Source organism: Pelodiscus sinensis, chromosome 19, assembly GCF_052426305.1.
Source record: "Pelodiscus sinensis isolate ZL-2025 chromosome 19, ASM5242630v1, whole genome shotgun sequence".
Lineage (NCBI taxonomy): Eukaryota > Metazoa > Chordata > Testudines > Trionychidae > Pelodiscus > Pelodiscus sinensis.
Genome location: NC_143070.1, coordinates 1,075,190 through 1,088,893, shown reverse-complemented (window position 1 = coordinate 1,088,893; position 13,704 = coordinate 1,075,190). Strand labels below are relative to the sequence as shown.

Below are 13,704 nucleotides of genomic sequence, written 5' to 3'. Positions count from 1 at the left end.
CCCAAGCCCCACAACAAGGCCGGGTCCAGCGGGAGGGCGATGGGTCTGGCGGGACAGGGTCGGGGGGACGTGGACCGGGGCTGCCTGGGCCAGGCTGGCACCGTGAGGAGCAGGGACGCCCCCAACTCCCGCCCCCGCAGGAATGCAGAGAGCAGCCCCTTGGGCGGGGGTGAGGAGCCCCCAGGGAGCCCCCCACGGGAACAGAAGACGGGTGACACCTCGTAGGGGTTGTTCTTGGAGGGGTGTTGCTCACGCCCATTACACTCGGGGGGGGGTGCGTCGGGGGCAGGGGTTGCTGGGGAGTTTGCCTCGGGGTACCCAGCGGGCCAGCTGGGGAGCCCTGGCTACAGCCATGCGTACACCCCCCCCCCCCAGTTCCTTCTCGCTGGGACGCTCTGAGGAGGGAGGTGGGGGACGTGAGCCACCTCCCCCAGGCCAGTCACCGGTTTGCCGTGGCGAGCGCTTGCTCAGGTCTGTCCCTGCTGGGGGGGTCTCAAGCCAGCCCCCCCCAGGGCGGGGTCAGAGCCGGTCGAGCAGTGGGCTAAGCCCGGCCCTACCCACCGCAGCATCCCCCGGCGTGCGGCGCTACAGCGTGGGGGGGTCTGCGAAGGGCCGGGGGCAGCTCTGCAGCTCTCACCACGGGCCCCTGGGCCACGAAGGCAGCCAGCAGCCTGGCGGAGTGCACTGTAATGGGGGGGGTGGGACCCCGCCTGCCAGTAGCCCCCCTTAACACGGCCCGAGATCCAGGATGAGGGGCCGACGCCGGCTGGCCCTGCACCCATCCGGCCCTGCGACAGACAAGGGGGGGCTGACGGAAGGGCCTGGCCCCACTCAAACAAAAGGCCGACGCCCGCCTCACACCCAGGCTGCGAAGAGCCGGCTCCCCCCAAGCGGTGGGGCTGGGATCGAGCGCCAGGAGAATTAGATCTCGGAGTTCGTGGAAGTGAGACGCCCCCTTGGGTGGGAACACGGGGCGGGCGCAGCCGGACCTCACCCGGGAACAGACTGTACACCGGGGGGTGGGGGGGCCACGATAAGGGCCCTACCTTCCACCACCGGCCTGGGCGAGGTAACGGCCCCCGGGCAGGACACGTCCCAGGGCGGGGGCAGAAAACACGAAGCTAAAGGCTGGAGGGGGGGGGGACCCAGGAGCTGAGAGCACCAGATCCCAGTCCCGGGCCCACTGGCTCCGCACCTGGGACAGACCCTGCCCCAGCCCTGGAGGAAACGCTGCACCGTGGGGGCCGGAAAACAGACCCCCTCTTGCCCCAGAGCGACAGGCCCCGAGGGCTGCTAGGGGCACAGCACGGGGGAGGGACCAGCCCTGAGCTGCAGAAGGGGGTAAGTGGGGCAGGGCCGCCATTACCACCCGGCCAGCCCCCCAGCGCTCCCGCGTTGCCAGGTAGGAGCCGGGTCGAGGGCCGTCAGCCCCCCAAGGGGATCGCCTGGACCCGCCCTGGGCACGGCCTGGCCCTCAGCCATGGAGCACCCAGCCACAAGCCGCGGGGACTGGAGATTCAGCGCCCGCCCAGCTCCCGCGAGGAGATCCGGCCACAGGGGGACAACAGGCCCACATGGACAAACCCCCGTGGAACAGACAAGATTGCGGCCGCCCTGCGGGACCATGTGGTCCTCGGGGGACCTGCTGAGGCCCTCGCCGAGCCGCTCTGGGCCCCGGGGAAGCAGCCGCCGGGTGAGGACCGTGAGCCTGCTGAGGCGGCCCCGCCCGCCCGTTCTGAGCCCCTGGGCTAGGAGGCCACTGGCAGACTAGCGGGACCCACAGAAGAGGGGCCGCTCTGCACCGGGGCAGGCGTGTGCCCCACCCTGCCTGTTCCTACAGAACCTTGTGCCCGCACCGCGGGCCAGGATCCCAACGTGCCGGGGCGGAGCCGTGTGGGGGACGCGCCCCAGGCTGGGTGAGTCGCTCTCAATTCTCTGACACCGACTCGGAGAGCGAGATCCGTGGGCCCCACGTGCCTGGTGTCCGTGGCTTTCCGAGGTGGGCCGGGTGTGAGGCGTCTGTCACCAGCTGGCGAGCCAGGGAGGGGTGAGCCACGGCCCGCCCTGACCACGTCCCTGCTCAGCCACAAGGTGAGAGATTTCAGCACGTCCGCAGGCACCGGCACCACAGTGCCCACGTGCTGGCAGGCCGGGCCGCGTGTCCCGTGTAGCCACAGCGGAAGGGCTCCCCCAGAGTCAGGCTGACGGGGGCGCTCACCTGGGACCTGGACCGGCCCCGTACGAGCCAGTCGGCCAGACACGGATACACCCGAACCCGCCGCCTCCTCGGGAAAGGGGCCACGCCCGCCCCACGCCTCGTACCGACCCTGGGGCCATGGAGAGACCGGCCGGGTAACAATCCCGCCCACACTGACCCACGGGAAGCGCCTGTGCGGGGGCGATGGGGAAAGGGGCGGAAGCATCCTTGAGAGCGAGGGCGGCATCCCAGCCTGGCGGGTGCAGGGAAGGAGGAGAGAGGCCGGGGGACCATCGCGAGCTCTGACTGCGCAGGGAACACGCTCAAGGCCCCGAGGTGGAGGACAGAGTGGAAGCCGCCTGGGGGCTGTGGGACGAGGAGTAACGGGAGTAGACACCCCGCCCCGAGCCGGCAGGTCCCTCCCCCACCCTGCAGCCCGAGGGGCTTTCGACCCTCCCGCCGGGGAGATGCTGGGGTCCCTGGAGAGGGGCGGGGGAGGAGGGGAAGGAAGGGACGAGCTCTCCCCCTCTCACTGCGGCTAGGACCCAGCGGGCGGCTGGGACCGGAGCCCAGGCAGGTGGGAGGGGAAGAGCCGCTGGGAGAAGGGCCTGTGGGGGGAGCGCGGGGCGCTGACCTTAACCGCGCCTTCGGGGGGCTGCCTGGGCCCTGCTGGGGGGGGGGCTCCGCTCCAAAGAGCCATCTCCCGCCTCTGCCATCGCTACGGCAGCGTCCCCTGGGCCTGGAGGAGTCCCGCCTGCCCTGGCGGAAGGACGAGGAGGGGCCCAAGGGAGGGAACGCCTCTGGGGGGGTGGATGCAAGGGGGGGGGGGTTGTTGCTCTGGAGTCCTTCAGCCCCCGGAGGCTGGTGTCCGTTGGGGCTCAGAAGAGGCCTCTGCCCTCGAGGGGGTCCTGGATCGTATTCTGGACCCCAGGGGGGACGCCCGATTCCTGCAGCCAGGCGCCCTGCGCACGACCAGGCCTGTCACCACGGTGAGGGCCACAGAGTCTGCTGAGTCCAGGGCCGCCTGGCAGGCTGCTCAGGAGACGGCCCTGCCCCCTGCGAGGCGGCCGACGCTCCTGCTTGGATTCCCGCGGTGGGCGCTCAGCCGGCTCGTCCGGAGCCGCCCGGGGGTTAAAGGCGCCTGCTGGCCGGCAGCCCCACGTCGCAGCCCCCGGCGGCCAGAGATCGGAGCATTTCGCCGCTGTGTTAGTGCTGGGGGCCGGCTGCCCCGGTGGCCCGTCCCGTGCACCACGACCCAGCCCGGGGGCAGGTGGAAAGGGAGGCCTCCTGCCCCGCCCAGAGGCTGACGTGCTGCTGCTCCGCCCGCTTGTCGGTGGGCGAGATGGATGCCGGCGTCTGCAGAGGGGCTTGCTCAGCTCGCCCACCCCCGTGTGCAGGGGCAGAGCCGCTGGGGACGGCGCCTCTGCCCTGAGGATGCCTGCCGTGGGGCCGGAGCTCTGACGCCTCCTCCAGCTGGGCCCCCCAGCTCTGGGCCGGCCGCCTGAGCCGCTGGCAGTGGGCCGGGAGTGCGCGGCAGACGCGGAGGACAGCCTGAGCGCCTTGTTGGGGGAGGACGTGATGGGGGGCAGCCCCCCAGGCCTGGCGATACGCTCACGGGCTCCAAAAGGGCCACTGCTCCGGCGGTTGGCATGGGGGGGGGCAGGACGTGTCCAGCCCGAGATGCCATGCTGGCGGTCGCGGTGCCGGGACAGAGCAGTGCGGAGACCCGGAGCGAGACGCCGGTGCCCTGGCCTGCACTAACTCCATGTCTGCGAGGGACGAATCGTGGGACTCTGGCCACGGAGGCTCCTTCGCAGGCCGGGCCACGGATGCCGGTTTGCCCTGGCGCTGTGGGGGGGCTGGGCTCAGGTGTCCCGGTGCCGTGGGCTGGGTCGCCAGGACCGGTGCGCCGGGCGTCGAACTCCCCATGACCTCAGAGAGGGGTCACGGGCACCGAGGGACACCACGATGCCGGGTCACCACCCACTGGCCGGGTACTGATGGGGCGGGCAGGGCTGGGCTGCCCTGCTCCGGTGCCAGGGTGGGGGCGCGAGCTCGAGATCGGTCCTGGTGCTCGAGGCACCGAGGGCTCCTCCACTCATCTCCATTAGCTCCTGCGCCGCGTCCAACATGGCTGAGGCGGAGGCCTCCCCACCGGTGCTGGCTCCTCCGCAGGCCACGGCGCTTGGGGGCGCTCGACCGGCCTAGGAGCCGTGTCCCTCGCTGGTGGCACGGGTGGGGGGGCACCACGAGATGGGGATCTGCCCCTCTCTGCCCTCATCTTGCGGGGCGCCAGGGATTGCGACCGGCGCCTCCAAGTCGACGAGGCCTCTGCCGAGCCCGGTGCTGCCGGCATCGAAGGGGGTGGGCCAGGGGCCCTGTGCCGGGCGAGGCGCCGACTCCACCAGGAGTAAGCTCAGCCGTGAAGGGTTTGCACGTGTTCATTTAAACACAATGCAGTTTGGGAAGTAGATCTGCATGAAGAAGCGCTGTGGCCCCACCCTACCAACAGCCTAGAAAAGGCCGGGGGGTGGGGGGGGGTGAACTCAACATGTGGAGCGGAGAAGTACAAGCAAGTGCCAAACAAAGCCAGATGTGGAACGGCTGGATGGGATTGGTGTAGAAGTGTGCGCTCTGGAAGCGTCACTGCCATGGGCTAGAAATCAGCAAGGGGAGGGCTCCTCGCTCCAGGGGCTCCGGCTGGTTTGAGTCCCAGGGGCTCTCCCCTTGTGCGCACTGAATGAGTCTTGTGGAGTTGAATTGAAGTGAAGTATCAAAGACCCTTGATTCTGCCCAGCCCCTGAGTCTCTGGGAACCACAAAATCCCAGCGGTTCCTTGGCGAGCGAGCAGGGTGAGAAATCTCCTTCAGGATCAAGAGCTACACTCAAGCTAGAGGGTGATTTGTTCATTTTTCATTTGGTTGCGTGTCCCTGCCCTGGCTGGCGACTCTCACGCCTTCTGTAGTAAGTGAAGCTGGGTGTTGGGCAATTGAAGGGGTTTGGGGCAGTTCTGTAACATTTCGGTTGCAGTCTGAAGACACTGGACTGAGTGTGGGGGCGGGTTAAGCTGTGAGTTCCTCTGACTCAGTGTTGTTGAAGTGGGAAATCAAAGAGGCCATAAGGACCAACAGTTAGTGCAGGGGCAGGTATAGCCTAAGTCCCTCTAGTTAGTGTGTCGGCTGGCCCAGATCTCCTCATTGCAAATTGTTATTAGTTTGTAAACAGAATTGTATTGAAAGATTGAGACTGGAGGATATTTAGGTTAAAAAAAGGGGAAAGATGAAGGGATTTAGTGATCCCCAATATGAAGAGTGTTTAATTAGTGCTTTATCACTATTGTAGCTGTAAGTTTCTTAGTTTTCTTGTTGCGATATCCTGGCTGTATGACAAAGAAAGAAGGACGACCAACCCCCATTACAGGTGGGCAACACTGATTTTGTGCATAAACCACAATATTTCTCAGAGCAAGACGATGTCCTCAGTGCAGATGTGAGGTTGCTGGTATAAGATCTGCCCTGTCTCAGTCTGACCAGGCACTGAAACAAGGAATCCAACACATGCTGACTACCCAACTCAACATCCATATTCTGTTGCCCATTGGTGTATGGGGTTAAAAGACAGTAAAGAGAAGGACAAATTGGCTGGCATGTGTTTAATTGCTGATTATGAACAGCGGGTTAGAAAGCAAGAGATGCTAAAAGGAAGGGTAGGGGAGTTAGAAGCAGAGGTAGAAAAACTGCAAACAGAAGCAAAAAACTGTAAAGAAACAGCCTGGCAGGAAGAGAGATCTTGTCCCTCAGAACCTTTGGACCCTCCATGTGGGATGGGGGGATATCAGTCTGGTTTTATGGCTCCAGTGAGTGCACACTGTCCCTGATCCTAATCAAGGGAAGGGGACCCTGCTACTGTGAGTCGCCTGGAGCACACTCCTATGAGTCCATGACTTGCGGCTCATGTTAAAAGACTTGCCGTCTTTGCAGCTTAATACCCCAAACCTCCCCTTCTGGGGAAAGGGGCAGGAGTGGGTGGTCGTGGGAGGCCTGCATGCTTTGGATATTTTCACCATGGGAAAAGCAAAATGTCCTGTGCACCCTGCCCGTCAATTTGGGTTTGCATTAAAGGGAAGCAATAGACTTTTACTCGCCTAAGCCAGGGTTTTCATAACTCACCTACTTTGTTTCCTAGAGCGTTAGCTGATGTGCTGGCAAAGCTGCCAGACACGGCTTCCTGTGTTGTACGGTATGTTGAGGATCTTATCTCCTCACCAGATCGCCAAACGCACATGGAAGACTTAGAAGTGACCCTGCAGCACTTGGCAGACAGTGCGGTAAAATGTAACGCTAGAAAGGCTCAGATTGCAAAGGGGGAAGTATATCTGGGGTACCTAATATCCAAAGGGTACAAGCGTTTAACTGTTGACCGCACTGAGGCTATTAATGCCTGTCCACGACCAACTGCGGTCAGGGGAGTTAGGAAAGTGTTGGGGCTATTCAATTTCTGCCCAACTCAAATCCCCAATTATTCAAGGACTGTCCAGCCTCTCAATAATCTCCTGAAGGGTGCTGGTGGACCACATGAGGCAATTGAATGGACACTTGACTGTGAAAAGGCATTTCCCACATTGAAACAGGCTAAGCACTGCCCCAGGGTTGGGACTTCCTCATCCATTAATGCCTTTTACATTGTACACGCATGTCAGTGAGGGACATATGGCAGCAGTGTTAACGCAAACACATGGGGACAAACAGCGCCCGGTAGCACACTGCTCTTCTAAACGAGATGCTGTCTATCCAGCAATGCCACCATGCCTTCAGGCAGTGGAAGGAGCTTCTATGGCCCTAAATCAGGCCACACCACTTATTGGTGCACAGGATGTAAATATTGTACCTCACACTGGCCTTGCTATTTTATCAGGGAAGAAATCCTCAGCAGTCCATGTGGCAAGCTGGACTCGATGGGAAATGAGCTTGCTAATGCCTTCGGTACATCTGCAACGAGCGTCATCGTTAAACCCTGCCACCCTCATGCCTACCCCAGATGAGGGACACCCACATCATTGTTGCCTTGAGGAAGAGCCCACGGATGTTCCATTGGTAAAAGAAACTGAAATACCTGGTGCCCCTTGCCTATATGTGGATGGTTCTTCCTTCTATGTGGATGGCAAGCGACACACAGGATGGGCCGTTTGTACTCAAGATGGACAGCTGGTGGCACATGGCTGTTTGCCTGGGGCATCTGCACAAGTAGCAGAACTGCAGGCGTTCGTTGCAGCATGTGAAGCTGCGGAAGGTCATGCTGTGAACATATCTACTGATTCTAGATATGCGTTTGGGGTTGTACATGATTATGTTAACTTGTGGGTAAATCGGGGATTCCTGACAAGTACAGGATCCCCAATACAAAATGGGGGATAGTGGAGAAACTTCATGCAGCCATGCAGAAACCTACAGAACTAGCAGTGATAAAAGTGAGGCCCCCACAAAAGGGACAGACCCTCCTAGTAAGGGGAACCGAAGGGCAGACGAACTAGCTAAACGAGCAGCAGTGGACGGTAAAGAGATGCAATTGATCGCTGCAACACAGCCTCTCATAAAAACCCCAAACTTTTTTGAATGACAGGACATCCAACACGCTGCACCAAGGGCAGAGAAGTGGTGATGGATGGATAAAGGGGCAAACGGTGTGATGATAACACTTGGAGAGGCCCAGGAAACACATTAGTGTTACAATATGTGCTGATGGGAACTATGATACAAATATATCTCATGTTGGGACATGAGGCACGGAGGGTGATCCACCGGATGTCGGACACCTGGTGGCATCCTAAGCTTAATGCAAATGTGCGTGATTATGTGAGGAGGTGTGTAACATGTGCTCAATGTAATTCTGCTCCCACAGTGAAAATGAGAATGCGACATCAGCCAAGACCAACACAGCCCTTCCCACAGTTACAAGTAGATTTCATTGGACCCCTGCCAAGGAGCAGAGGGAACGAATATGTTCTGGTGATCGTGGATCACTTTACTAAGTGGGTAGAAGCTTTCCCAGTGGCCAAGGCCACTGCGTCTGATGTAGCTAAAATATTGATGACCGAAATAATTCCCTGATGGGGATTTCCAGGCTTCACTGATAGCGACCAAGGTACCCACTTTACAGGGAAGGGGATGAAAACAGTATGCATGGCACTGGGGATCAAACAGAAATTCCACTGTCCCTACCATCCCCAGAGTTTGGGATTAGTAGAAAGAGCTAACCGAACCATTAAAAACAAACTAACCGAACAGATGTTTTCTGCTACAGGGAAAGGCTGGGTCACCAATTTACCAGTGGTTCTCATGTCTATGAGATCCAGTCCTACTAATCCACATTCCTTATCTCCTTTTGAAATGCTGACAGGGCGGGCGATGAGGACGCCAGGAAATCTGTGCATTGGAGCAGGGGAGTTGTATGTCATGGGTGACCAGCTTGCTGAATATTGCAAATTGTTATCTCAGTGTGTCTCACAGGACCCCCGAACTGAACCAGACCCAAAGGCCAGCGACGAGGACACATGTGAGGTGCAGCCCGGTGAGCAGGTGCTGGTGAAAGCCTATAGAAAACGGACCTTTGAACCAGCCTAGACTGGACCTCACATGGTTCTCCTGGTAACTCCGTCAGCGGCCCGGGTCACTGGAATTCCAGTTTGGGTGCACCTGTCACGAGTACAAGTATACAAGGGTGACACTCAGCATAGGGCACAGTAATCTCTGTTTGCCCTATGGACTCCTGGAGGGCCACTCTCAGTGTTGTTAAGAGTTTTCGTTTGATATTCCCAGTGTTTTATTGATGTAGTCACCAGGGGAGGAGCCACTGGATCAGTTGTAAATGCCATTACCCAAGCTATCAAATCTCATAATAGGGACTGGGTTGAAAATCTGTTAGTTGCAGGGATGACAGTTTATTGTGGTGAAAATGGGGCTAATGTCTCATCATATCACCTTAACTCAGCAACATGGTTGGTTAGGTCCTCACTGTTGTACTCAGCCATCTATTAAAAACTACTAAAATGTCTGAGCAAGCATTGGTCTGGAATGGTGTTATCAAACTGGCATGGTGCCAACATGAAAGTTGCAGCCCTGGTAGGAGACTTGCTCGTGTCACAGGTGCCCTGTTGGGTGAGAGCCGCAGTTCTCAAAGACTGAATGTCTGCACCTTGGATGATGGCAGGGGAGTGGTCTCTATTGATAATGGGCATTTTAGAATGATCATTCCATCTTTGGAGAGGTGTAAATTCCTGTGGGTTGGTCTCCTGGATTGGAGGCTCAGCCCTTCCACCCACTCCCATTCTCATGTCACAGACACCTGTGTAGCTGAGTATGTGATAATGGCTGGAGATCACTATATAGCTTCCCCATGGGCCCAATGTTCCATCCTGGGAGGATGGGTTTTGCATACAAGAAACATGGAGTCAGGACAAGCCCGATCTCAAATGTTGGGACCTGACTCAATGGTGCATGTAATGTTTAATTGAATGGCTGATATAACAGTGAAGAAAGACTCCACTAGCCGGTGTGGATTTGGGTATTTAGCTTTGGAAGGTAAGCCTGGCTTCAACATCTCCTTCTCCCTATTGTGGAAGATATTCTGAAAGAAGTGGTAAGGCAATTGCAGTGACTCAGTGGATGGAAGAGTTTGCTATTGAGAGAACAGAGATTCCCTGGGGATGGATTTCAGTTGTGTTTTCGCAATGGAGATGGGGACTTATTACTTTTAGTGCAGATATCATGTATTAGAGGTTGAATGTCTTGTTTAATTCTGTTACCAAAACTGCAGTTAATTAAGTGTTGATCAGGTCAATTATAGCTCCTAAAAAATACAAGGAAGTGGTGTTAGTGGGGTCTAAGAATTGTTCTTCGCCCCAAAACCAAATGGGGGAGCTGACGGGTTTGCACGTGTTCATTTAAACACAATGCAGTTTGGAAAGTAGGTAGACATAAAGAAGCGCTGTGGCTCCACCCTAGGAACAGCCTAGAAAAGGCCGGGGTGGGGTGGGGGGGGGGGAACTCAACATGTGGAGCGGAGAAGTACAAGCAAGTGCCAAACAAAGCCAGATGTGGAACGGCTGGATGGGATTGGTGTAGAAGTGTGCGCTCTGGAACAGTCACTGCCATGGGCTAGAAATCAGCAAGGGGAGGGCTCCTCGCTCCAGGGGTTCCGGCTGGTTTGAGTCCCAGGGGCTCTCGCCTTGTGCGCACTGAATGAGTCTTGTGGAGTTGAATTGAAGTGAAGTATCGAAGACCCTTGGTTCTGCCCAGCCCCTGAGTCTCTGGGAACCACAAAATCCCAACAGCCGCGAGTCCCTCTGGCGCCGGGTCGGGGGTTCGCGATGCGCCGGGGGTGGGTCTCACCCAGACGCTTCCAGCATGACGGGCGCGGGTCCCCGCGGGGCTTTGAGAGGGCAGGGCGGGGCTGGGAGCCGAGAGCCTGTCATGCCCCGCTAACGGGAGGGGACGGGGACGCAACGGGCGAGCGCCAACCCCCCCGCTAACCCGAATCCACCCAGCCCTCGTCTGAACAACTGTCCAGCCAGGGCAATCGACGGAGCCGAACTGGGGTTTGGTAACTAACTCAGAACCACGCTGGCATGTGACTGAGTTTTAGGGGAGCAGCCAGATCACCGCTGCACCCCTGGGGGGGAGGGGCTGGCCCCAAAGGTGGTACAAGGGGGCCATGTGAGGTGTCAAATAGACGCTTACTTTCTACCGATTCCAGCTGTGCTATTCATGTGACTGTATAGTGTCTGCATGTGACGTGATAAGCACGGACTCTGTGTGGGTACCGAGTGCGTCTTGGCATGTGGTTGAGTGATGGGCAGAGCTCGGTCTATGGACACGCTAATGAGCAAGTCTCCTGGCACAACAGCCCTCGATAGGGCAAGGACACCCTTCAAGAATGGGGACTGGCACCTAGGGGCTGCCAGCAGGGGACACAGGGACAGGCCCTGGCCAGGTGACCTGCTGCAGCCAAGAGGAGACCAGGAAGGAGGTAGATAGGGACCATGTGACATCCTCCATTTTGGTCTTCAGATCTGCTCCTGACCCCAGATGCAGCCTCGCAGGGAATCATGAACTGGGAAGACCTGTGGACCCATCCTGGCATAGGATGTGCACCAAGGACTTTTAAGCCAGCAGCTGTAACATCTCTGCTAGAGCCTGCACCGAGAACTGGGAGATTCGGTGCATGTAACGTCTGATACTTTAACAACCTCACTCTCAGGCTTTTCTTTCTGGTAGCAATAAACCTTTAGATGTTAGAGTCTAAAGGATTGGCCCAGTGTGATTTGTGGGTAAGGTCCAGAGTGTCAAAAGGAAGGGGATGCCCTAACCCCCCTCCCCCCCACTCCCCTCCTCACTGTTCCCAGGGCCCAGCAGGCCGAGGTGATGGATGCCCAGGGACGGCCTGTTCCATGTCTGCCAGGCCTGAAGGGGAAAGGCGGAGCTGGCAGGCTGGCCTCCAGTCCACCCTCGACACTCTTGCTGGGGGCCCGGGAGCTTGCTGGACGGGCCCTGACCGTGAGGTGGGGCCAGGCGGGGTCGGCATCTGCTGTCCCTCCCTTTGTGGGAGCGGGCACCCAGCTGAGGAGCCTAGGGCCCTGCCAAGGCCAAAGGAGGGGGGTGCGCTATGGGAGGAATGGACAAAAAGGGGTTGGAGTCCTCTAGCGTGAGTCTCTCTGGGGCCCATGGCGTGGATGTTACACCCACCCACTGAGGGTAGAAAGGCCAGTGGCACTGGGTAAGTTGCAGGCTGCTGGGTGCAGCTTAGAGGACCCCCAACGAAACCTTCTGAACGGCGATGGAGGCAGGCGGCTGGTTGGCCCAAGTCAGGTGTCGCTGCGGCCTGTGTCTCGGCCTGCAGCCACAGGGCCCGTGCGCCTGTCTCCAGGGCTCTGGCTGCAGGGCAAGGGCTGTAGCCAGTGTTGGTTGGGGACGTCCCTGCCGAGAGCCCCAAGGGCCGTGCGAGGGTCTCAGCGTCAGACCCTCAGTCTCGCTGGCAAAGAGGTGGGGCCCATCGAACGGACGATCCTCTGGCCTGTTCTGGGCCATTCGGTTGGCCAGGGGCCTGTGGTCCTGATGTCCGTGCAGGGCTGTGGCTGTGGCCCGGCTGCTGTGTCTGCCACAGGGCTAAGTTGGGCAGGGGCAGGGGCAGGGGCAGGGGCAGGGGCAGGGGCAGGGGCAGGGGCTGGGGACAGGCAGGGAACCGGCTCTCCTGGCTATTAGGAGGGGCCGGGGACACTCTGGATGAGGCTTGAACCCACCGTCCAGTGTGTGGGGCAGGGAAGCCCTGGGACCAGCTCATGACTCCCTGCCTCTGAGCCAGGCAGCCCCTCAGCGCCCTGCTGGGACAGTGCCAGGCCCTGAGCACTTATGGGTCCCACGCTCTGGGGGGGCGGGGGGGCACAACCGGGACCTGGCCAGGGGCTCCAGCCCCCTTGGGCACCGCACAGGAGAATGGCTCAAGACCCCTCTATGGGCCTGCCCCTCCCTGGACCCCACACTGGGGCTACACTGCCGGGAGTCCCTACGTGTCCCAGCCCTGGCCCAGGGCAGATGCTGGCTCCATGCAAGGAGCAGGGGCCTGGCGCTGACAGACACTGACTGGAAAGGAGACACGCTGGGCCCCAGGCTGTGCGAGACAGCGTGACCCCCCTCCCCACCACACGGGGGTTGTGAGCCTCAGTTGTGAGCCTGTGTCCAGCCCCTGGGGAGCAGCGTTAGGGAGGTGAAAGTAGCTCCCCCCCCCCCATTTTAATCAGTTCCCCAAGGTATTAATGCCACATTTAACCCATTGCCAATTACATGGGGTTTTACATCCCTATGGGGGGGGGTGCGAGGGAGAGGAGTCCCAGCTGCTCCTCCCAGCAACATGATCCTGCCCCCCCCCCCCCCCCCCCGTGGAAGAGACTCCTGGAAATCTGACCCCCAACGCGCCCCCCCCCCCCATTCACAGGTGCTTGCGGTAACTGGCCAGCCAGGCCAGGAGCAGGGATCTGCCCCATGGCGACTAGGGGGTGCTCAGCAGGGCCCCCCCATTTCCCAGTGCACCCAGGGGGCTGATGTGCTGTCTGGGCCAAGCCCCTCCTCACACCCGGGCTCTGGTGGGACCTCAGGCACTGGTCCCACTGGCCTAGAGCTAGTCCAGCCCCATGCAGGCTTCGGGAGGGGGGCGGAGGGGCCTGACTGAGGGGGCTGGGCAATGGGGGATCAGGAGCTGGCTTTGGGGGCCGCCCCACACCCTGGTTGGAAGGGCCCATCCCACACAGGGTTTGCAGTGTGGGTCAGTGGTGCTCAGCCCCCTACACACTGCCCACTGCAGGGGGTGGTGATATAGGGGTCCCCCATCACTTGGGGTCTGTGAGTGGAGCCCTGAGGCTCAGAGCCCCCCCAGCACAGGGTCTGAAGTGTCCCAGTGGCAGACATGGCCCCTCTGTGCAGGATCCTGGGGGTGGGGCTCTGGTCTGGGGGAGTAGT

General features: G+C 59.8%; 1 protein-coding gene across 2 annotated transcripts in view; it reads right to left on the bottom strand.

The window, feature by feature from the left end:
• LOC142823571 (major histocompatibility complex class I-related protein 1-like) overlaps positions 1–13,704 on the bottom strand; it is a 131,884-nt gene that overhangs the window by 8,551 nt on the left and 109,629 nt on the right. The window lies entirely within an intron of this gene.